This window comes from Cupressus sempervirens, chromosome 9, assembly GCF_028749045.1.
Source record: "Cupressus sempervirens isolate cs-2001-9-10 chromosome 9, ASM2874904v1, whole genome shotgun sequence".
NCBI classification, from domain to species: domain Eukaryota; kingdom Viridiplantae; phylum Streptophyta; class Pinopsida; order Cupressales; family Cupressaceae; genus Cupressus; species Cupressus sempervirens.
Genome location: NC_143126.1, coordinates 27900880 through 27926655, shown reverse-complemented (window position 1 = coordinate 27926655; position 25776 = coordinate 27900880).

The window sequence follows — 25776 nt, the reverse complement described above, 5'->3', positions numbered from 1 at the left end:
GAACAATATACACAACTTCCCATAGCTATAGTAGATCAACCCAAAGAGCAAGAATAACAAGACAAAATTGTTAAGGTTGATATTACAGTTACAACAACAATAACTGGCAAGGAGAAAGCAAAGAAAAAAATAGGGCAAGATGTTCCTACTGTACAAAGTCAAGGTGCACCTCTTCAAATTATCATTATTGGTCAAGGTAGTAGAGAAGAGGAGAAAGAAGAAGAGAAAACCCCTAAGGAGAAGGAGGTATTACACACATTGGTGAAATTTCCTACCTCAGGGACTTCTAATAAGAAGCCAAGCATTGATGTGGTACCATTGCAGATTTTAGCACTTGGCTGGAGCTCCACCAAGGTCATAAGGGTACTTCACTATGGAGACCCTACACTTGATGAAGAAATAGTCATACCATTTATGACTCAAGAACTATGAATCTACAATAGATAAATGAAGTGCAAGAGGCACTAGAGAGGAGGAAGAGACAAGAGATACTTAAAAATGAGTATAGGTAGAAGCAAGCACTAGTGGAAATCAAGGACATTTTTCTTGATGCATTTAGCCTGCAAGTACTTGATGAAACTTAGCCTATCATGGAGCAATTATTAAATTATTAGAATGGTCTGAGAAGAAGTTTTAGATGAAAGTGAATGAGAAAATATTAAGTGAAATAGAACTTTCACAAGTTGAATTGGCGAAGAAGATTGAAAAAGTGAAGAAAGTACTTGAGAATGTATTCTCATTGTACACCAAGTTATGTGATTCATCTTATTTCACATAGGAAACTAGCCAAAGGATACTAAGCTTGGAACACAATCTAAATATTTCTAGCACTCAACTACCTAAAGATCTAGATTAGAGTCAGAAGCATTTTGCAACTACACTTCACACATAGAAAGAGTTAGCTACATGGACAATAGAAGAGTCCAATATTAAGGCCAAATTGATGCAAATTCAATCTTCCTTGTTGGCATTATGATACATTTTTGTCATTAGTTACAACACTTATTGGATTCTGAATGCTTACCGAGCTCTCACCGGACATTCCTTTGTAAGCCAAGCTTTACCTAGTTCTCAGTGTTTACCGAGTGATCAAGGTGAACAAAGAAGTCAGTATTTACCGAGTGATCAAGGTGAACAAAGAAGTCAATATTTACCGATTGATCGAGGTGAACAAAGTAGCCAGTGTTTACCGAGTGTTTGAGGTAAAGAAAGGAATCAGTTTTGACCGAGTGAAGATGTACTTAGTATTGACCGAGAACTTCATGATAACCGAGCTCCTAAGGTTATCAAGGAAATTAATTTTACCGAGCTCAGACAGTTATCAAGGAAACTAACTATCATCGAGTCACAAGGTTCTATCAAGTGTTTCCTTTGATCACCGAGCTACAGTTCATATAGAAGTGTTCACCGAGTGACATCTCTTCTACCGAGTCTCCACTGGTTACCGAGTTCAGAACTACTCGAAGTGTTTAGTATGGACCGTGCCTTCACTTCTACTGAGTGCATGACGATGCCGAGTAATGTAATGGACGGTGAGTATCAGAAGGACACCGAGTCAGTTCAGTGAACTCGAGTTTTTACCTTGGGCCGACTTTGTATAGAGATTTGCACTTGTTGTTTTAGCCGACCTTGCATGTATTGTTTATTTGATGGTATATATATGCAATGTATCATATCATTCAAACATAATATGAAAAATGGCAATAGAAATTGTAATGAATGAAACTGTGAAAGTGTGAAAGAAATACATGCGTGTGAAAGTATGTGTGCTGAGTTGTGAAGGTATTCAGCCAGGTCGAGTTTTGGAGCAGAAAAGTTTTATCTATCACATCAAGGTGAATCAAAGCATAGCAGATCTTATTAGCAATCAGTTGTAATTAGATCCACTATTTTATTCTAACAAGTGAATCAGTTTTTGTAAATCCTTTAACAAGGTAGACTTAACAGTCTTTTGTAAATCTCCTAACAGAGTGCATACTTTATTGTATGTTTGGAAATCCTCTAACAAGGTGGATCTAGCAATCCTTTGTGCTCCTAACAGGGCAGATCACCAAAAGTGGTCATTGTAAGCCTTAACCAGCCAACTTCATACTGCAGTAACGAAGCTTTGTGGGTTTCATCCCCACCCCAGTTTTACTTTCTATTTGGAAGGTTTCTGGGTCACCAAAATCTGTGTTCAAGTGTTGCAAATGATTTTGTTTCATGCTTACAGTAGGTTACTTGGATGAATAATGAATATATCAGTATGCAGTTTTATTGTTTGAAATTTTAGAAGTTACTGATTCACCCCTCCCCTCTCAGTAACTTGTCATATCTTGAATATTTCCAACAATTGGTATCAGAGATATAAGGTTCTCAAGATAAAAGTTTCACAGCTTGAGCAAAGATCAAGGACAATGGAGATATTCAGACTTGACAAAACTATTGAGAATGAAAAGCTAGATCTGAAAATGGCCATGGCTCAACTCAATGAAGCAAAAGAGCATCTTTCACAATCCTTGAAAACAAGAAAAGAACTTGCAAGACAAATGAATGACCATCAGTATGTTGAAGAAAAGATTGAAGATCTCTCACCATCAAGTAGTTCAGATGAAGCTGACAAAGCAATCAAAGAACTTTTAGAAAAGAATGGATCTCTGCAGGAAGAAGTAAGAAAGCTCAAAAGGGAATAAGGAATCCAGTCCATTAGGCTATGTGAAATCTTGGAGCAAAGGAACAAGGCAGCTGAAGACTTAGAGGTAAGGAATAATCAATCCTCTCAGCTTGAAAATCTTGTAACTCAATTATCTAATGCAAATGAAGAAATTATGAATCTAAGATCTGAGAATGATAATTTGAGAAATGACTTAATTACTGAAAGGAAAATCAATGCAAGCTTACAAAGTGATCTAATCTCTGAAAAACAAGTCAATGAGAGAATGGTAAAATCTCAAAAGTACATGGATCAATTGAATCTGCAAAATGAAGAAAACTTTCATAAACAAAATGGTAAAGCAGGCCTTGGATACAAGGAAGAAGGTGAATCCTCCAAATAGGGTACTCAAAAGAATCAAAGACCTACTTGCAGCCACTGTGGTAAGTTAGGTCATACATCTAACAGATGTTGGAGCAATGTAAAAGGAAAATTTAATGGAAAGTGCTACAATTGCAATCAGCATGGACACAAAGCCAATGAATGCAAAGAGAAACTGAAATTTGAAGGTAAATGTCACAAATGCCAAAAGCAAGGTCATAAGGCATCACAATGCAAATCCAAATCATTTAATCCAGCTAAACAACTTGTCAAAGCAATATTTGGTTGGGACTACAACACTTGGTGCAGATGTCATTATTGTGGAGAATATGGTCATATTGGCATAAACTGTGCAAGGCATCACCTAAGAAAAAGGGATACCACTGTAAGATGTTATACATGTACAGAACTTGGTCATGTATCTAAAAATTGCGTGAACATAAAGAAAGTCGAAGATGAGAAGAAAATCAAAGTAGACAATATTCGGAAGCAAATGAAGCAGTAATGGATTCCTAAGTCTACCGAGCCAGATAATTCAAGTGATGGAATGGTCACTCAAGAAGTAAGTGACTCTGCCATTTCCAATTAAGACTCATCAGGATAAGACCAGGACTGTATCTACAAAGCAATATCCTAAGCAGTCCTAGAATAAAATATGATCAAATCAGTATTTCAGATACATCAAGATCATGGTCGGTACATGACCTTACCGAGCTCAGTCGGGTGCAATAAGGCTTCTTTCACCAAGTTGCACTTATCGAGCATGGTTGGTTCTTCTCTTACCGAGTTAAGGTCGGTTTAACCTATTTTCTTTTGGTCACTGAGTTGCGAAGTTTAAGCCGAGCTAGTGGATGACAGTCTTTCGATCGTAGCTACCTCCGTACTGAACATTAATGGCAAATTTTTCATCAAAAGGGCAGATTTCAACCTCATTTTTCACCGCAAATTCAAGATTTACACAGAAGAAAAAGGGCTTTCAAGTGAGTTCAAGCGATTTGAAGAGATTTTCCAGCGAAGTATTCTTATGAAATCTTTTCACTCATCGAGCAGCAATGGCATCCGCAAGTACCAGCAGCAGCAAGGCGAAGAAAGGTTCCGAAATGCTTGTGAAGGGAATGAAATGGAAGGCACCTACGTTCAAGCTCGTTCCTGCCATCGCTGAATCACTCAATCCCAATGGAGCTCAATCACAGATTCCACCCAAGCTACTCCTCATGAACGACATTCGCACTCATTTTAAGTGTGCTATTCAAGAAATAGGGACATTGGACATGGATAATGCCCTAGCGGAGTTATGTGCAAATGGTTCTCTCAAAATCGAGCACAAACATTTGAAAACTAAAGGTTTGACTCACATCGCGCATATGCCTAGAAACTTCCAAACCAAATGGATTAGGTATATCTTGAGTCGAGTGCATAATGGTCAGTTATGGTTGGAACAACCCATTTTGATAACCAAAAAGATGATTCACAAAATCACGGGTCTCCCGATGCTCAGCAAAGCCAAAACCACCAAAACCCTAGGACGGGATGAGTTACAGAGGAAAACCCTAGCTGAGTGGGATGGTAGAGGTTTGAAGGTTAACATTGTAACAGATCTGGAACTAAAATTTGGCATACATATTATTGCATATAAGTTATATAGTTCCAGCAGGTTAAATAGTGTACCGTGTGAAGCTGTGGATTTGGCCCTGAAAATTGTAAAGAAGAATCTTGAGTTTGATCTGTCAGAAGTAATGTTGAAGCAGTTAAACAAGAACATGGACAGTATAAGAACATCAAAGAATAACCCCTATAAATTTGGATCTCTGTTAATATGTTTACTATTTTATGTACAAAAATTCTTTCCATCAAAGGGAACCGTAGAATGGAGAAAAGATATCCCAATTTTGTATCAGATTAAAGATTTTATAGCAGAGATGGGAGAAAATTTTGATAGTATCATGGATAACTATTTTGAAGACTTTAAGGAGAGGATGAATAACCGATTCAGAATTCCTCCTAGGCTTGTTGAAGAATATAAAGATGACGTATGTTTTATGGTTGACTGTGACAAGGTGTACATACAGGCAGTTAGACCCCAAGTTGCATGGGTGAAACCTCTTCCATATGAGGTAAATATTGATGAAATAAGGGATATCATTGAAGCACTGGTAAATGAGCCAGTAGACCTAAGGCAATAGATTTTTGGTACTTATGATGAAGCAAAGGCCAGAATTGAACTGGAAATCAAAATTCCACAGGCCATCAGCAAAGGTAAGAGGAAAGTGGCCAAACTGAAAACTGCAATGGGTCCTCTTATGCTCACTGAGGGAAGAGGTGAAGATAAAGAAAGTGAAGAAGAAGAAGAAGGAGAAAAAGAATCAGAAGAAGAGAACCAGCAAAGAAGAAAGGCAAGGTAATCATTACCAAGCCCAAGAAGCAGCCTACTGCATTATTTACTCGAAGGACAAGAAAAGGTATTCAGGAACCTGTATTGGTCAAGCCTGCACCTACATTCAAGCAAAGGCTCAAATCATTGGAAGAAGGAGCTGGCATCGCAAATTTCAAGGCATTAAGATTTGAGACAAGGACTGATGCAGAGAAAATGAAAATTGACGAACTGGTACTTAACAAAATGGGAAAATGGAAATACTCCCCAGACCAGATTGCTCCTCATATCTCTAAAGAACTACTGGAGAGAGTACAGCCAAGATGGGAGTTAGCCACCAAAATGGTAAAAGATATATATGAGCAATCCCTAAAGAATCTGCGGCCTAGTCTCACTGGAGCAGAGGTAAAATCTAAATTGAAAACCCATGAAGGTAAAATGATGATCAGATTCCACACTTGTTTGATTTTGATCAAAGATATAGAGCATGTTGTAAATGATGCTACAAACATGTGGAAAAACATCTATCATCTACATAAGCCCAGTGTAGACCCAGTAGAAATAAAGGATGATGACAGCAGCAGTAGCAGTGATGAATCAGATGGTGCTCCATCTATCACAGTTACACCAGGAGAGTTACATGCAATGATGGAAGAGAAAGAGGAAGAAGAAAAAGAGGAAGAAGCTGAAGAGGAAGATAAGGAGGATGATCCGGTAAAAATTGCAGCAGCAGTTATTGCATCCCTTCCTCACTCCCCAGCTAAACCTGTGACATCATCAAAGTCGGAGTCAGCTTCAGTAGGTTCATCTACACCAGATTTACCATCTACACCTGCCATATCTCAGCTCCAGGTATCATCAGTGGAAGTAACTACCACTTCGTTTACTGAGCTGCACCCCTCTTCATCTACCGAGTTGGCCTCCTCAACTCCATCATCATCAGTTGGTATTTTTGTAAGTTCTCCAATTTTGACTACTCCAATTTGTTCTACAATTTTGTCGCCATCTATTTTAGGCACAGTGAGCTTAGATACTATATTACCGAGTGTATCACCATTTTTGGCCAGTACTCAAATTTTTGACCCTGTACATAATCCTATTGGCACTCAACCCTCAAGCATCCCAGTTTTTACTGCTAGTCCTTCTGTCTCTACTGTTGTGTCTATTCCAAAGGTCAAACTAGTCATCTCAGAAGTCAAACAAAAGCAACCATTAAGACTTATGATCACTGGAAAGGAAATTCCTGAAGACATTGACTTGGACACAGAGATAGTAATTCCAAAGATTGACTTTGATAATGCTACCATTGAAGAAATGAGGTATGCTAGTCAACTTATTGAGAAAAAGGCTACTCAGATGCAGTTAAGATTGGAAAGGGATAAGGAATACAGGATAATTGAGGATGCCCGAAACATAATTACTGAGGCTATAGGTGTTGATGTTGATACTTCTCAACACATTTTGATTCAATTGGAAGAGGAAGTTAATAAATTCAATGAAGATGCCTCCGATCAAGAAAAGCTGATTGAGCGTGCAGCAAAGAAATTTGACAATAAGGTATTGGGGCACATTGCCCAGAACATTGCAATAAATCAGGTTGCATTAACCTCAGTTTTGGCAGATATGGAAAATTCTTTTAATAATGTAACATCTCTTTTTGCTAAGCTTTGTGATGTTACCAAGTACACTAAGGGAATAAGAGAGAAACTAAATAAAATTGATGAGGATCTGAAGGTGAGCACACAGAACTTGAAGCTTGACCCCAGTTCAAGCTCATCTCATCACCTCAGGATCAAATTTTTGTCAGAGAAGCAGGCAGAGCTGTTGAGAGAAGAGGCAAGGATCCGATCTACATTGATAGATATCCAAAACATGATCCTTCCCATCATGGATTCAATGCAAAAGCACATTGCACATTCAAAGACATTAATCCATGATAATAACTTCTCCATTGCAGACCATGTGATTGAACTTTCGGCTGAAGTTCAAGTAGCTCTTTCCACCTGCAAAATTTTGCAAGAGAATTGGGATAAGACTCTCCAGCTTATTCTTCAGGTACATTCAGAGTTCATCTCTCATTTTGGTGTTTCTATATAAGTATATATATTCTTTTATTCTTTGGCATTATTGTCAAAAAGGGGGAGATTATTGTTGGATATGTATACTATGGGTGAATAAGTGTTTTCAAAAAATTGTACAAAGGAAGAGATATACAGCTCATGTAAATACTGTATGTACATTCTATGGGGGAGTTGTATATAATGAAGCTATGTATATTCAGAATTAGTCATCAGCATGTCAGATAAATTTTGTCTCATAAGTGTTTTTGTCACTAATGCCAAAGGGGGAGATTGTTGGCATTATGATACATTTTTGTCATTAGTTACGACACTTATTGGATTCTGAATGCTTACCGAGCTCTCACCGGACATTCCTTTGTAAGCCAAGCTTTACCTAGTTCTCAGTGTTTACCGAGTGATCAAGGTGAACAAAGAAGTCAGTATTTACCAACTGATCAAGGTGAACAAAGAAGTCAGTATTTACCGAGTGATCGAGGTGAACAAATCAGCCAGTGTTTACCGAGTGTTCGAGGTAAAGAAAGGAATCAGTTTTGACCGAGTGAAGATGTACTTAGTATTGACCGAGAACTTCATGATAACTGAGCTCCTGAGGTTATCAAGGAAATTAATTTTACCGAGCTTAGACGGTTATCAAGGAAACTAACTATCACTGAGTCACAAGGTTCTATCAAGTGTTTCCTTTGATCACCGAGCTACAGTTCAGATAGAAGTGTTCACCGAGTGACATCTCTTCTACCGAGTCTCCACTGGTTACCGAGTTCAGAACTACTCAAAGTGTTTAGTATGGACTGTGCCTTCACTTCTACCGAGTGCATGACGATGCCGAGTAACGCAGTGGATGGCGAGTATCAGAAGGACACCGAGTCAGTTCAATGAACCTGAGTTTTTACCTTGGGCCGACTTTGTATAGAGATTTACACTTTTTGTTTTAGTTGACCTTGCATGTATTGTTTATTTGATGGTATATATATGCAATGTATTGTATCATTCAAATATAATAAGAAAAATGGCAATAGAAATTGTAATGAATGAAACTGCGAAAGTGTGAAAGAAATACATGCGTGCGAAAGTATGTGTGCTGAGTTGTGAAGGTATTCAGCCAGGTCGAGTTTTGGAGCAGAAAAGTTTTATCTATCACATCAAGGTGAATCAGAGCATAGCAGATCTTATTAGCAATCAGTTGTAATCAGATCCACTATTTCATTCTAACAGGTGAATCAGTTTTTGTAAATCATTTAACAAGGTAGACTTAACAGTCTTTTGTAAATCTCCTAACAGAGTGCATACTTTATTGTATGTTTGGAAATCCTCTAACAAGGTGGATCTAGAAATCCTTTGTGCTCCTAACAGGGTAGATCACCAGAAGTGGTCATTGTAAGCCTTAATCGGCCAACTTCATACTGCAGTAACGAAGCTTTGTGAGTTTCATCCCCACCCCAGTTTTACTTTCTATTTGGAAGGTTTCTGGGTCACCAAAATCTGTGTGTTCAAGTGTTGCAAATGATTTTGTTTCATGCTTACAGTAGGTTACTTGGATGAATGATGAATATATCAGTATGCATTTTTATTGTTTGAAATTTTAGAAGTTACTGATTCACCCCTCCCCTCTCAGTAACTTGTCATATCTTGAATATTTCCAACATTCCTTTACCCCATGTCTGGAAGTACTCAATAAGGAACAAGCCTATGCAGAGAATGTTCTAAAGAAAGAGCCTAATCTTTCTATTTTAGAAGGACTTGTCCATCTTGTAATAGAGATAGCCATCCAACACAAGCCATTGGAAATAGCATTGAACAATTGGGATGCTTCACTCAAGATGATTATGGAGGTAAATAAAACATTTTTGGCAAAGTATTCTATTCACCCTTAGCACCCTTTGACATAAGTGTCAAAAAAGGGGGAGAGATAGTGTGTAAATAGAAAGGGGAAGAAATTCAAATTTTGTGGAAGTATATAGAGTACAGGAAGTAGAAACATGGTACAAAGATACAGAAACAAAGGTAGAAAAGGAAAAGAGTATCAAATACATCAGCATGAGATACTTTCTACACAAGAATTTTGGTTACAAGAATGGAAATGGCACTTTAGCTCAGAGGGAGTTACAAAATTTTGAGGTATACAAAATTTTGAACAAGCTTTTGAAGTCTTATATATATGCCAAATAGAATATGTAGTATACTCATAGAGATTAGATTCACAATGTTTTAGTTAAGTGTTTTTACCACTCATGTCAAAAGGGAGATTGTTAGTCTCAAATTGGTTTTGAAATTTGAGTGTCAACACACTTAACCAATTCATTAGTTAATGCTAAGTATAATACAAAAGCCAAGCTATAATGTATGCCAAGCGAGAAAATTCAATAGGTGCCGAGTGAACTTTAGGTGCCGAGAAAAGTTCAAGTTCCAAGAAAAGTATAGATGACTAGTCACTGTAGATGTTGAGTGAAATAAAATTACTATAGGAGTTGAGTGAACCATTTTTCCTATATGTGTTGAGCATCAGTGACCAGTATGTGTTGAGTAACACATAATCAACATATGAGTTTGTGCCTTCACAAACTCAGATGTAAACCATTCGTTTGGAGCTAACAAAGGATGAATCTTGAAGGATCTTGAAAGGAAACTTGGCAATAAAGAATATTTTGTTTCCACATAACCCATAATAGATTTGAAATAAACACGGAATTAAAAATCCACATGCAAGAGAATAGACAACATACCCACAAAATGTGACACAAGATATACCCTGAGAAACCCTCATTGAGGGAAAAACCCAGCCTCCAAAAGCATCCATCATCATGTATTATTCAGCAAAAATACCATTGCCATACAACCATGGAAGCCTTCATGGCCATAGCCACAACCGAGCAAACTATGTGAACAAGCATGAATCCACACATCCCATGCCATGCTTTCAACCTTCACAAATGCTCCCTTGGCTAACCTATCAAGCCTTGTCCTGCTCGACTCTTGCCTTTTGTCTTCTCCTTGTCTCTCTCTCTCTCTTTCTCTATACAACAACTACCCTTGTGGCTGCTTATATAGTAGCAAGTCTCACAAAACCACTAAGTGGTATTACATAAACCATGTGCTACCTAACCCACTGACCCCACATTTAATACTGGGCATTTAATTCTTTTCCCCAATATTGAATAATTACATGAAATATTATCACAATGTTACAATACAACTCATTAAGAATATTCCATGGGAATATTTACATGTTGCACATCCATCTAGGCACAATATTACATAATAAAAATAAAATAATAAAATAACAATATTATGCAATGTGTGCAACACCCATTATCTCAAAAATCTCCCACTTGTTGTATACATTACATAGGGTCAATCCGTAGCCACATAAATAAACAAGGGAACAATCCCTCCCAGCACATCCACCATCATGGATCAAAAATACGCTAAGTGCTCCATCCTGGTACCCACAAAAAAATCAAAGTATCCAGCATCTCGAACATGAATGATCTCGCCTCCTATTATGCCATTGCTACTAGACATACATAGAAGCCATCCAAAGAAAAAACCACCCAACCTGTCGCATTAGAAGATCATAAAATCCTATACCAACTGAAATTCCAACCACAAATAACCTGATCCAAAGGTAATCACAAAATTATCCGTAGTTGTCAAAATATTCATAGCTGAAATAACACCCATAGTAAGTGCCAAACACATCCAACTATCCATACCTCTAAGGTATAACAAGTGAATCTCATATCACTGACATATCCAATCTGCAACCTGCAATCACAAGCCTCAAGAGCTATACCTGCCACATATATACAAGGAAGCTCTCATTGCAAAAGATAATGTCAAATCTATAACCAATCCACTCACAACATCTCAAAGAAGTGAATCCATGTAGTATCAAGGACATCCACAATACATAAACCAATATCCTGCAAGAAAAAACTCTCATAACAAGTCTCCAATAGTCTCCCAAATTCACCACAACCAACAAAGGAAAGAGATAAAGAAATAACCATGTCATCTCTCACATGACATACATGAGCACCTGTAACCAATCAATCCATGCCAACTCCAAATGCAACATAGCAATATCATGAAGTATCTAGCTTATGATCAGTGTACTCAATACCAAGAAACTAAAACAAGATCAATGTCAAAGTTCCAACCATGGCCTCAGAAACATAGACATGACAACATGATCTTACCATCTCAATTAAAGAGATAACATGCTCCATATGAACATACCATAACATGTCACAACTCTAAACGCGTATCAAGAGTATACCATGCCATAATAATGAAACTATCCTCACACCAAGGATAACATGTCAAATAAAAGCATAAACCACACCTTTGCCAAGAACCCTGTGAGTCCTCAAGATGCAACCATCTCCACACACCATGAATAAAAAACCATCTCCACATACCAGGAAGAACCATCTTCAAACACCATGAAGATAACAAGTGCACCATGCAAATGTCAAAGATGCTTCTGCAGCAAAAGGATCTAAGACAAACCTCCAACATCTGCAAACACTCAATAAATATATCAATGCCAACAACTCCCACTCAACTGTGGTACCAAGTCACCTATGGCATCATAAAATCCATCCTCTCCAAACCAAGAAGATATAAACCAAACCAGGAACTAATCCTGCACTGTCACCCCATCATTGTCACAAGCTCCCACTAAACCGTGTATCCAAGCTATCCATGACATAATGATGAAAATACCATCCTCTAACCATGAGAATCAACCAAGGCATCAAACTATCAAAGAACTCAAAGTGCACATCATGAGCTCCTCAAAAGAAACTAAATAACCATGATCCTCAACCAAGAAGATATACCACCATAACTGAATCAGAAATCCAAGCTAATGAATATCAAGGATGTACCTGTATAACCAATCATGTCATGCCAAAATCCATGACACCATGATCACATCCATGAACCAAGCATCTGGCTCTCAAAGTCCAACCTGTCAGCATAGTCAACCACAATCCTCCACCATGACTGTACTTGGTAACAACATCTCGTCCCTCCTACATGAAGATAAAATCATAAAATCATGTGACTCAGTGCATAGACAACCCAAATCCAGGCCACCAATCTGAATATGCATCAATAATGAAAGATCAATGGGCAAAGACAACTCATAACCAAGCTATAAATGCAACCTATAAGTATAGACCGCTTACAACACTGCACAACTTGTAGACCCAACAAGTCATCATGCATATTCAAACCAAACACTGATAACCATATCATCATGAAACCAATCTAAAATATGAACTGAGTATACAATGACATCAAATCTTAAATCTCCAATGCCATAAACTCACAATGTTACCATAGTCAAAATATACCTATAAATTATTCAGATCAATATATCAACAAATAAATCATGCCAAACCTGCACCAAATCTAAACCAATGTGTAGAGCTCTCCAAGAGCTTTCCGTTGACTACTTGAAGTCCAAAATTTGACTCCGTATGCCCAAGTTATGCCCTAATCAATGCTTAAAATAAACAACATCTGACAAAATTTTAAAATCATAAAACCAAACCTACACCATGTTGTAGTGCTCTGAATTAGCTTTCCAACGCCTGTAAGAACTCTGAAATCCAATATTTTGAGAGAAAGTTATGGCCATTTTACTAAGACAGTCTTTTTGCCATTTTCAGTACGATTTTTCATTTTTAATTTTTTCAGTGATGAAAATTTCGACGGGATTAAATTTGACGGCCATCATGGGCTAAAACCAAAAAACTCTTTCATTTCCTCTGAACATGGCCAAACTAGGGCATAATATATATCAAAATTTATGGAAATGTCGACCCGGATCCAATGGTGAGGTCTATTTTTACCCAAGAGGTCATTTTTGCAAGCTACCCCCCAAAACCCTCATTTAAATGAAACATTCGAAAAAATCTTTTGTCCAAAAATTTCACATGCCCAAATATTTTAACATCCCATCATAACAGCAAATCCAAAATCCTTAGATCTGCAATAAATCATTCATATATCTTGCCCTTTCTTTTATCCTCTCATGCATTCCCATGGATTCAATCTAGGGTTACAATAATAAAACCATAGCTTTGATACCACTTGAAAGGAAACTTGGAAATAAAGAATATTCTATTTCCACATAACCCATAATAGATTTGAAATAAACACGGAATTAAAAATCCACATGCAAGAGAATAGACAACATACCCACAAAATGTGACACAAGATATACCCTGGGAAACCGTCATTGAGGGAAAAACCTAGCCTCCAAAAGCATCCATCATCATGTATTATTCAGCAAAAATACCATTGCCATACAACCATGGAAGCCTTCATGGCCATAGCCACAACTGAGCAAACTATGTGAACAAGCATGAATCCACACATCCCATGTCATGCTTTCAACCTTCACAAATGCTCCCTTGGCTAACCTGTCAAGCCTTGTCCTGCTCGACTCTTTCCTTTTGTCTTCTCCTTGTCTCTCTCTCTCTCTCTTTCTCTATACAACAACTACCCTTGTGGCTGCTTATATAGTAGCAAGTCCCACAAAACCACTAAGTGGTATTACATAAACCATGTGCTACCTAACCCACTGACCCCACATTTAATATTGGGCATTTAATTCTTTTCCCCAATATTAAATAATTACATGAAATATTATCACAATGTTACAATACAACTCATCAAGAATATTCCATGGGAATCTTTACATGTTGCACGTCCATCTAGGCACAATATTACATAATAAAAATAAAATAATAAAATAACAATATTATGCAATGTGTGCAACACCCATTATCTCAACAGATCTTGAAGATAACAATGAATCTTTTACATTACCTATGTAATCAAAATGTAACCAATAAGAAAAATGGAGAATGCATGTAACCAATAAGAAAAGTGCAAGAAATGAGTGGGAAATCAAGATTTAATATTGATCATAGATTCATACCTAACCCTAAGTCTTTGAAATCTTTAAAAGGAGGATGAAACTCCATTGTATGTGTGGAAGAGAGAAGTGTATGGGTAAACTATAGCAAAATTTAGAGGGGAGTTTACAAGAATTAGTTGAGAATAGAGTAGCATTGCACAATCTAGTTGATCAAAAATTGAGTATGAGAACTTCGAAGAGTGACTTATTAGATCAAGCAAGGATCAAGTCAATCAGTACAGAACAAGGATCTAGGATCAACAGTTGAAGATTACCAAGCTATTAGGTCAAAGACTTTCTAATACTCTCTAGCAATTGTATTAGATAATGGAAATCCTGTGGACTTAGGTTGGCCTAGTAGCCATTTGTAAATCCTTTAACAAGGTGGCATTCCAAATGAATGTACTAAAGATATTTAACCAGTCCTACTTTTAGCAGGGTAGTGAAATCCTTTAACCAAGTCACTTTTAATAGGGCATAAAGTCTTTAACAGGATAGGCCTTTCATAGGATAGACCATTGGAAGTGGTCAAACATTGTAACCTTGAACAGTCGCACATTGTTGCACTAATATTTTGTGGGTGTCATCCCCACCCCAGTTTTACCTTCTCATTTTGGAGGGTTTTTGGGTTACCAAATTTGTGTGTTATCTATTTTCATGCATCTCTTTACTTTCATGTTTATTAGATGAATTAGATACATAAAAATTGTTTCAGTAAAAGGATTTGAAAAGGTTAAAGCGAGTTACTTCTAATTCAGTCCCCAGTCTCAAAAGTAAATCTTCCCACTTGTTAATTCCAATAGTTAACTATAAAATTTATTAAAAATCCTACTATTAAAACTATTGGTTACATTTAATTTGATTCATGTTGTGCCAACATTTGGATTTTTGTATGTATTTGATCATATTTGTCTCAAACTTTCTTCCACATTGTTTTAATGGCTATTTATCAAGAAGTTGTCCCCTCTATGAGGTTATAAGCAAATGGAAATTAGAGTAGCATGATATGATAAACTAATTGGCTTAGAAAGTGAATTGAAAGATCTCACAAATACTTCATTCAAATTTTATGACTTGGGTGATCTCCACAAAAGGATTAATTCTTTGCCCATTCACCCACTAATATAGAAGCTGAAGTAAAGTAGATTGGTAGAAGCTTTCAGATTCCCCATGGTTGTGCAAGCACCAGATCTTGTGAGAGAATGTATTGAGAGATATAATCCAGAGACAAAGAAAATCTTTCTACCTAATCAATCCATCCTTCTCTTTATAAATAATTCCTTGAAGCAATCTACATTTGGTGTGTCGATGAAGGATGAATATTGTGACATCAATTTCTCTTCCTCTCCATCAATTTTCAATGAAAAGAAGACTTTGAGAAGAGAGGATATGCAGAGAACCAAATTCCAAACACCACATTCCAAAAAGAGTAAAATGATGAAGACTCTATTTGGAACCAATTTAAAAAGAGAGATTGTTGACATCTTGGCACTGTTGTTGAGATTGAAAGGAAAGGAAGAAATCATAGACTTCATTGAGCATCACTTCTTCTTGGTGCAAGCTATATGTGTCAAATAACTACAAATCAATTTTTCTGAAATCACATATGACGAGCTTGCCTTGTGGTTAAATTTAGCTTACACATTCAAGAAAATCTATATATGTCTTTGTATTTGATATATGCCTTAGCCACACATCATATCTAGCCAGGTCTTTATAGTATCAAATAATATGATGAATCTATGAGGGTGTATGAGTTCTACCCCCACTTTCAACTATATAGGAGCTTCAAAGACTATGCAAAAGTTAATGATGCCTTTACAATGAGATTGTACTAGGAATTACAAGGCTGCCCCAAGTGAAGGTTTTCACCTGAAGCTATTTTGGCTATAGGCTAGTTCAAATCATCTTTCATCCAATTCCTAACCTTCTCCTACCTATGGATTGGTGCTTTACATTAGTTTCCCAAAAGGCTCCCTAAGTATCCCAAGGACAAGTATGATGAAAAATATTAGAATTAAACACCTTGTGTTCCAATGTAAAGAAGATATCTAGGATTTCCTTCCCAACAATGGTTCAACCTTACTCATGTGCTTCTAGATCTAATGCTCTAAATATAGTTAAAAATTTTGAAGGAAAAATAAAACTAATTGATTATGAATTGACCAGACCTGAGTGAGACCTAGTGACCTTCATGAGGGATCATCTGAAGTTGGGATATGCTTGTAGACATGTTCCCAACATTGAAGACTATTGGGATGGATGCCATGATGAATACCATACTAGGGAGAGGTATTGGTCCAAGCTAATAATTAATGAAATTTTAATTTATAATGACTATGTTGATGTTTTTGATCTTGCAGATGATGGCTCCTACATGCATCCCTCATTCTACAAGTAAATCAAGAAGACTCCCATTATGTCAACTCTACTTGAAGGTCCTATTTTTGACACAGTGGAGATCCTAATGCATGGGATCACCAAAAGGATGGGTAAATGAGTGGAATGAACCAGAGCAATAAAGAAAAGAATGGGAAGTATAGGCTCTACTAGTAGAGTAGCTTCTAAAACTACTTGATCAATTATAGCTACATCTACAACTATTGCTACCTCAACATTAGTGGTCCAAACTAGTCCATCGGTGGAGGGAGAGATCAACCTCTAGAAAAAAATGTCCAGATTACTCCAACTTGTAGAGGAGGATCTCCTCCAAACATAGGAAAGTTTGGGCATAAGGAAAAGAACAAAGAGAAGGAACAAGAGATTTCAATGGCCAAGCCTTCCTCCCATATACATTTCATCAACCTTGATGGTGATAACAATCCCATGGATGGTGAAGAATAGGATACATCTCAATAGGGTGACACCCTAGCCCTATTAGTTACTAAGGTGATTGCTTTCTCCACTATCACTTAGAGAAAGAAAACACCCCTAGTAGCAAGGAATCTCTTCAATCCAACAACCCTTCAGTTAGCAATCAAAGTCCTTTCAACTAAGTCATGGTTGGAAGATATCATTGAATATAAAATGTGAAGGTATGAGGAAGATGCCCCATCTAAAGACCTCAACACGTAGGAAACATCTTCTTAGCCAGAATCGAAGAAAATGAAGAAGCAAAATTATATAGAAGTATTGAACACTAATCCCTCTACTAGTCATATGCTGATGGAGATAACAAAACCTTAGAAAGAGGGCAAGTTTCATGAGCTCACTACCAATGAATTTTAGATTAGAATGGTATGCATTGGTATTCCCATGCATGATTCCATGGTTAATAAATGGTAATCAACCAATGAAAAGATAGAGGATAGACTAGAAAAGTGAAGGGCAAAGAAAGAGGTACTCAAGGCCTCAAATAAGGAACTAATGGACTACATTAGGGCTGCACTTGGAAGTAACTCTACAAGTAAATTTTACCAAAGTGCAAAGGAGAACAAGAAATTTTTTTGGAAGCTAGAACATGAGAGCCAATTTGGTCAAATTGGCCACTCATGGATTGATTCCACTCATGGATTGATCAAATGAAGGCCCAAGGTCCCCCTCTCATTGAAAACCTTGGAAACTACTATTATATAATGTAAGTTGAGGGAAGCAGTGTATAGTCATCAAAACAAAATACACAAGGCATTAGAGAAAGTGATAGAACAATTGGCATTGTTGCAAGAGGTAGTTGATATGAAGACTAATGTGGCCATGACCCACAGGATTCTCAAAATAGGGCAAGAACCATTGCTCCATTGGAAGAAATCATCAGAGTTGATAGTGTAAAGCTATATAAGATCTACAAATGAGCTTAATGATGTGCATGATCTAGTGGAGAAGATCATGGAAAAGATTTTTGAATATGTAAAGGTGCTACATATGGAATCATATGTAACCAGAAATGGTCAGTTGGTGGACATCAAGTGAATGAAAGCCAAATTCCTAGCATTTTTTGATGAAGCCACCAATCCAACCAACTTCTAGGTGTCAAAGATCCAAGTGCTTTCAATAAAATATTTAATATTAAGGTGTGCATTGGAAAAGCTTCAATCAAGTGGAAGAGTTGACAAAGATGCATGATTACTAGATGATTCGAGTTGATAACATCATGATTCTAGGTGTTGATGAATTGAACTATGTAACTGATGCAATGAAAGCATATAGAGATAAGGCTATGACCCCAAACAAAGTTTTATTCTCTAACAATCTCTAAGAAAAGTATCACCTTCTCTTCTTTCTCAAATTCTCTATTGTAGCAATTTTTGGTATTTTCTCCATAGGCTTAGAAATTGCAACAGATGATGACCTAGTCAAGTCCTATTTTTAGCGTCCTCTATTCATATATTCTCTACAATGTAATCATCAAATGTAACTAGTCATTCTTAAGAGGCTTATAGATGTAACCTTTTGAGAAATGAATAACATCAACAAATGACTTTGTGGGAAAACCCTTGTAGCTAGGACTACTGTGTGTGACTTTGAGTCTACATCTTAATTTTGTCATTCAATTAGTTTCTATATGGTATTTGGGATGAATTTTCTTTAAATGAAAACTAAAATATTTAAAACAAACTTGTTTTTGCTTCTTTCATTTCAGTGGATTGTAAGCTTTACTTTCTTCATTACAAGTATCAATTTATTCCCCCATGCTATGCATATTAGTTCATATGCATTTCATTGATTCAATGAGAAGTTCAAGAAGTAGCTGAGTAGGAGACAACTAAGGTATTTTCAAATCTCTATCACTTTAGCAATGCAAGCATTGCCAAACTAATCATTCTTTTCCCTCTCATACTATGGTAGATAGTCTTGCATTATTTTAATCTTGCATCCAAGGTAGAATAGATTTCATATTAGGCATTAGATTTGAAAATTCCCTAGATATTTTGAAGTGTTAAGCTATATGGTTCTACCTCTTCTTCTCTCTAGTTAATAGCATACATAAAAACTTAAAAAAAATTCATTGCAAATATTGCATCATAAGGGAGTTGTACCTTTCAATTTAGGTGTCTCTGATAGATCACTATATTGACCCATTTTTTTGTTAACTACTTTTTTTTTCCCTTACTATTGGGCATGTTAACAATCAAGGTATAAACCAAGTAATTAAGAAAGACAAACTATTAACCAACACAAGACTTAGGTAAAGATGGTTGGTAAATATGGAAAGTGTCGAAGAAGTATATTTTTATTCCTTGAGAGATGAAGAACTATTGATAAAGAGTCATAAACATATATGTAAAACTTGCAATTTTTTGGTAAGACAATTGCTTATAGATTCAAGTACTATCACTTAGTTGATTGATGAAGAGGATTTGATCAATAAGATGTAACAACAACACCTAGAGGAAAGGTTGAGTTATGCTTATGTAATGAAGTACAAAGATTAGTTAAGAAAGTGGTAACATGATGCATTGATTATCTACGTAAGGTTACAAATGTTGGCTACACTAAAAAATTTTACAAGAACATGTGATACGAAGTTTGTCTGCTAAGCTTGACTAAGTGGACAGTAGATGTTGAGCAAATTTAATGCAAGCTAAGCAGACAATTAGTTGGAGTTGAGTAAATGAAAATTCTAGTGGTTGCTGAACAAGACAGTTAATGTTGAGTAAAGTTGTTGATGCTAAGTTCCAATAAACTTTAGTTGATGCCGAGTGATTTCATAGAGGATGCCGAGTAACATAGTGTGTGTCAAGCATCAAAAGATTGATAATGCCAAGTTTCTGCATTGTTTCAAAGATTGTGAATTTGATGAATCTAAGTTGACAAGTTTATTTTCATGGATTTTGTGAACTAGGCGGAAGATAAAGATGATGAGTTGGTGGCACAAAATTCTAGCTAAACTATTTTGAGGTGAATTCAAAGTGGATTCTAGAGGAAGTTTCTAGAATAGATATGGAATATGGGGTAGATACATTTTATTATACCTAATCCATCTAACCCTAATTTGGACAATGGAGAATGAGTAGAATAATATCTTAATTTCCTATTTATAGGAATGTCTAGTCATGAAGCAAGGTTTTCATGTTAGAGAACCCAAGGGAGACAAGAGATCAAAGGGTTTTGTTTCATCTAGTAATGTTAGAGAAGATTCAACAATGGCATGTTAAGCAAGAAGGAGATATATGATTGAAGGGTGAACAAGCCATTAGAGCCACAAATGAAGGCAAGGAAAAATGGAGGACTGAATAGAGATCTTTAAGTTGTATTAGATCAAAGCTCTACTGTTACTCTCTAACAAGTGTATCAGTCTAGGGTAAATCCTTTGGATTAAGGTTGACCTAACAGTTATTAGTAAATCCTTTAATATGGTGGCATTCTAAGTAAATGGCCTAAAGTCCTCTAACAAGGCTCATTTCTAATAGGGTGATTGAAATCTTTTAGCAGGGTCACATTTGACTGTGTGTATTGTAACCTTTAATAGGGTTGGCCTTTCATAGGGCATCACTTGAGAAGAGTGAAAAAAGGAGTAGCATGTTACTGGTGGTTTCCCCCAAATTGGGTTTCCACATAAATCATTGTGTTATGTGTGTTGATGAATCTGTTATGTTTCATGCTTTACATTTCTACAAATTGATTTGACAATAACCTACAAGTTTTGAATGTTTGCATATTCATTTGGATGTATGCAATACTATGAATGTTTTATGGGTTCACTAAGTTGTGAAAAGTTTTATTTGTACATTTGGACCTTGGATAACTATTTCACCCCCCTCTCAGTTATTCTAAAGTAATTCTAATAATTAATAGATCTAATAGTACACATTATTACAAAGGTAAATCTAAATGGAAAGAGGATAATGCTAACAGAGAAAGAGGTAGCTAAACTAAAGGTATTTCTTTTGCTTACCCTAGGAATAAAAATATTGGGAAAAGAAAAGATAGGTCTTTCTTTGAGGGTATGTGTTTTAAATGTGGAGAATAAGGATATAGAGATTTGGAATGCACCTTTTTAGGAAAGAAGACAAGAAGTAGTAGCACAAATCATTTGATTAAGGAGGAAGCTCTTGATCGTCCTAATAAACTTAAACATAGAGAGAACTTGATAATGAAAACAACCTCGTGGAATGAGAATTTAGATGGATAATCTATTTTGAGGAATAGCATATTTAAATACAGATGTAATATTGAAGGAAAATATTGCAAAGTGATAATTGATAGTCGCAGTTTTGATAATTTGGCATCCGAAGAGATGGTATCAAAAATAAAGTTACAAAGATTGAAACACCCTAACCTTTATCACATTTCTTGGATCAAGGATAAACACAAATTAATTTTAAGTGAATAATGACTTGTGAAATCCAAGATTGGAAACTACTTTGATGAAGTTTTGTGTGATATTATGCTTATGGACTATTGTGATTTTCTTTTGTGAAGACCTTGGTAGCATGATAGAAAGGCTTTACATAAGTGTATATTGAATTAATATATTATTTATGCTAATTGGAAGAAAAAAATAGTCACTTTTGATTTAGAAACCCAAAAATAATCATTGTACTATAGTTAAAGTTTTCTTGGATGAAGGAAATCAGTTTGTAAAATAAATAAAGAAAGAAAATATTTTCTTTTCTTGAAAGACAAAGAATAAAGATGAGGTTCAACATGCATATGAGGTTAGATTTTTCTTGACATAAATTCAATATATTATATTTGATAATGTACCTAATGGTTTACCTCCTATGAGAAGTATTAGTAATTGTATGAATTTGATACCTGGAGCTAGTTTTCCTAATAAAGCACTGCATATAATAAAATCTATAGAGAATGAAGAATTGAAACAACATATGCAAAATAAAGGTTTGATCAAAGAAATTTTGAGTCCTTCTAAAGTACCAATTGTATTAGCACCTAAGAAGAATGGAGAATGGATGATGCATTCTAATTCTAGAGCTATAAATAGAATAACAGTTAAGTAAAGATTTTCCTTGCCTAGAATGAATGACATAATGGATCATTGAGTGGAACAAAGTATTTTTATAAAGATTGATTTAAAAAGTGGATATCATTAGATTATAATTAGAGAAAAAGATGAATGGAAGAATACTTTTAAGAAAAATGAAGGTTTGTATGAGTATTTGGTTATGCCTTTTGGTTTCCTATGTTGAAAATGTGTCACACTTCTATAAGCCCTTATTCTTGAGAATACCCATGATGAAGAGTACCTAAAGAGGTGTCTTATATCTTCCTATCTATGATGTACAAAGGATATAAGATGAAAGCTCTCAAATGAACCTAGCTTATACAACCCTTGAAAGGTGCACTTAGAATGGAAGACTTAAAGATAGGAGAAAAAGTGCAAACATCCAAGAACCACTATGCAATGCAATGCAAATACAAGATAAACTAGAACAACATGCAAGATTCAAACTTAAGATAACAAGATAAAAGTGTTATAAATCCCCCTATTTAGGCTAGGTGAGCTATTCTAATACATAAAGAAAACTAAGCTATATGCAAGTAAGCCATGATGCAATTAAGTGGGATGAAACTGTGTGAATACAAGCGCAAGAATTCTCCAAGTTCTCCAAAGCTCCAAAGTCACCTATAAATCAAAAAACATAACATTAGTACAAATCATAAGAGATCAAGAATACAAAGAGATCCCTCTCTTTTAAAGAAAAATGCATGGTTAAGATTAAGAGCCAAGAGAGCCTTAATCAAGGGTAGAGGATGCATCCTGAGTGATTCATATGCACAAGAATATCAACTAATATAGATTGATGGTGGAGTTCAAAGAGGTGAGAGACCTTTGGAGGAGAATGAAGATGCCATCCACTTTGGAAAGTGTGCCCCTTGTGTGAGACAAAATGACTTTTCTTTAAAAAAAAAAAGAAATAATGCTTTATGTGTGCATAACTTAGGATAAGTGGGAAGTGGGGAATTTATATTTAAGTAAAAGGGAGCATGTTCTTTTAATTAAATAAAATACTTAGGATAAAGTGGTCAAACATAGGTTATAACCAAATAAATAGATTTTTGAGGATTTGACCAAAGATAAGAATTAGATAAATTATGTAAAAATTATAGAATTGGGGCTCATAGTATAGATAACTATTTTTTGGTGATTAAGTTTTCTTCTCTTTGACTAATGTTTGATAAATTTTAGAACACATTACATCAAAGAATGAATAAGCCAAGAAAAAAATAGATAGATAGACCTAACTCCAAAGAAAAAGAGAGAGAGAGATAGAAAATCCTTGATGCACAATAAGTTAGCAATAGAAATGAGCATTAGGAGAGAGAAATAGAAAACATCAATACTTGAGATGAGCACTAATATGTCAAACCATGTAGCCAAAGATATAGAAAAGAACCAATAGATAACCAAAGAAGAAAATAAATTTGCAAAAAAGATATAAAACTCCTACCCCCTCATGATTGCAATTGAAATGAGATAGAGGAGATGCAAAAATGATCTAGAAATGATCAAATCAAGATAAATAAAAGTCCATGATGATAGATATGTTGGAAGCATGAATTTTGATGATATTCCTATGTGGGAGTATTGTAGATATGTTATCATGATGATATGTTACATTCATGACTATGTTTTTCATTGATGTCAACATAGAAATTTTCTATGGTATCTAACATAAGAATAACATAAAGATCAAGTTGGTACAGATGGTTGGTTGATTATTCTCACTATATAAGGTTATGGGAGATACTTATGAGTGTCTAGTATGTGTAGTTAATGTCTGATGAAGAAATGTTAAGTCTGGAAGAAGTTCTAGAAGTTTTGATGATGTCTATTCTTGGATAGAGTTTACAGAGGCATGTTCTAGTAAATTTTTTATATCTCTTAGTAGAGTTGTTATTCTAAGAATCAAGGTTGAGGATGTGAAGAAAACATGTTGGCGATGATGAGGATAAGTTCACTCATCATAATATTACATGTATGGAAAGATATTTAAGTTGCAAGGTGAAAGATTAATGTTATCGCTAAGTGTAATGTGTTCTTAATGTGGTCCTATAATAATTAATTGAGAAGGTTTAATAATTGACTCATGGAATTGTTTTATGGATTTGATATAAAGGAAGGAAACTTTCCTTTATCATGAAATGCAATAAGTATTGATGTAAAGTGATTGTAAGCAACAGTAAGAGAAGAATGCTAAGTTGAGAAGAATAGAGTGGAAGTGAAGGAAACTTCATTACTGAGGTTTTATTGAGTGATCCAAAATTGGATACTTGGATTCGAGGATCATGACCTAGTCTACAAGGTTTGATAGTGATTGGTTTGGATGATAGAAAAAAGGAAAGAGGAACTTAATGGTATATTACTTGTTTGGGTAGTGAGCTCTTCTTTTAATTCAAATTGCATGTTTAGCCAGTGGACTCTTCTTGCATACATCGTATTACAACTCCTAACAGGTTTGGAATCTCCTAATAGGGATTCAAAGTCTCCTAATAGGGACTCATATGTACTAAATGTTGTAATAGACTCCTAATAGGGTCCATCCTCTAACAAGGAATATTTATATTAGTACATCATCTTATGGGCATCATTCCCACTAGGGTTTTCCCTTTGATCAAGGATTTCCCTAGTTAACATATCTAGTGTAACTATATATGTGCATCTTCTTATGGTTGTTGTTTACTTTGGTTGAATGGTTAAGATTTTTTAAAGTTGATAAATGTTTTAATCATTGCATAATTTATTGAACCCCCCTCTCAATTATCTTGGTTGACTATTGTTTCTAACAATTGGTATCAGCGCATAAAGTCCTTGAAGATAAATTTTAACATATTTAGGAGATCCATGGTGAATATGTTTAGGAAAGATAGTCTAAAGTTTGATGGAACAAATTATGATAGTTGGAAGGAAATGATGAAGACACATCTATTGTGTATGGGTCTAGGATATTGGATCTTGATGAAATCTGAGAAGATGATCATTGCTAACAAAGATTTGGAATCTTGTACTGAGGAAGAAATAGATCTTTTCATGTGTGCCATAATAGCTAGAGAAGCACTATTGTCTGCAGTTCCTAACATTGAGTACAATTAGATAAAGTCACTTATTATGTCTCATATGATTTGGAAAGATTTGGAAAATATCTTTGAAGGTGATGAACATTCTAAGAAATTGAGGTTACAAAGTTGGATTTGTGCATTTCAAGATGCTAAGATGATGGAAGATGAATCTATAAGAACATTTGTAGGTAGAATATAAAAAATTGATGTAGGTATTAGATCTCAAGGAGGAACCAAAGAAGATGATGAGGTGATATGGAAGATATTAAAGAGCTTAACACCACCATTTAAGCCACCAGTTTAAATGATATAGTTGTTGATCTCTTGTACCAAACACTAGTACATTTGCACTAATTTTTCTACCAAAAAATTTGACCAAAGCTATGATTTCTTTTTTTTTAAAGTTTTCATCCCC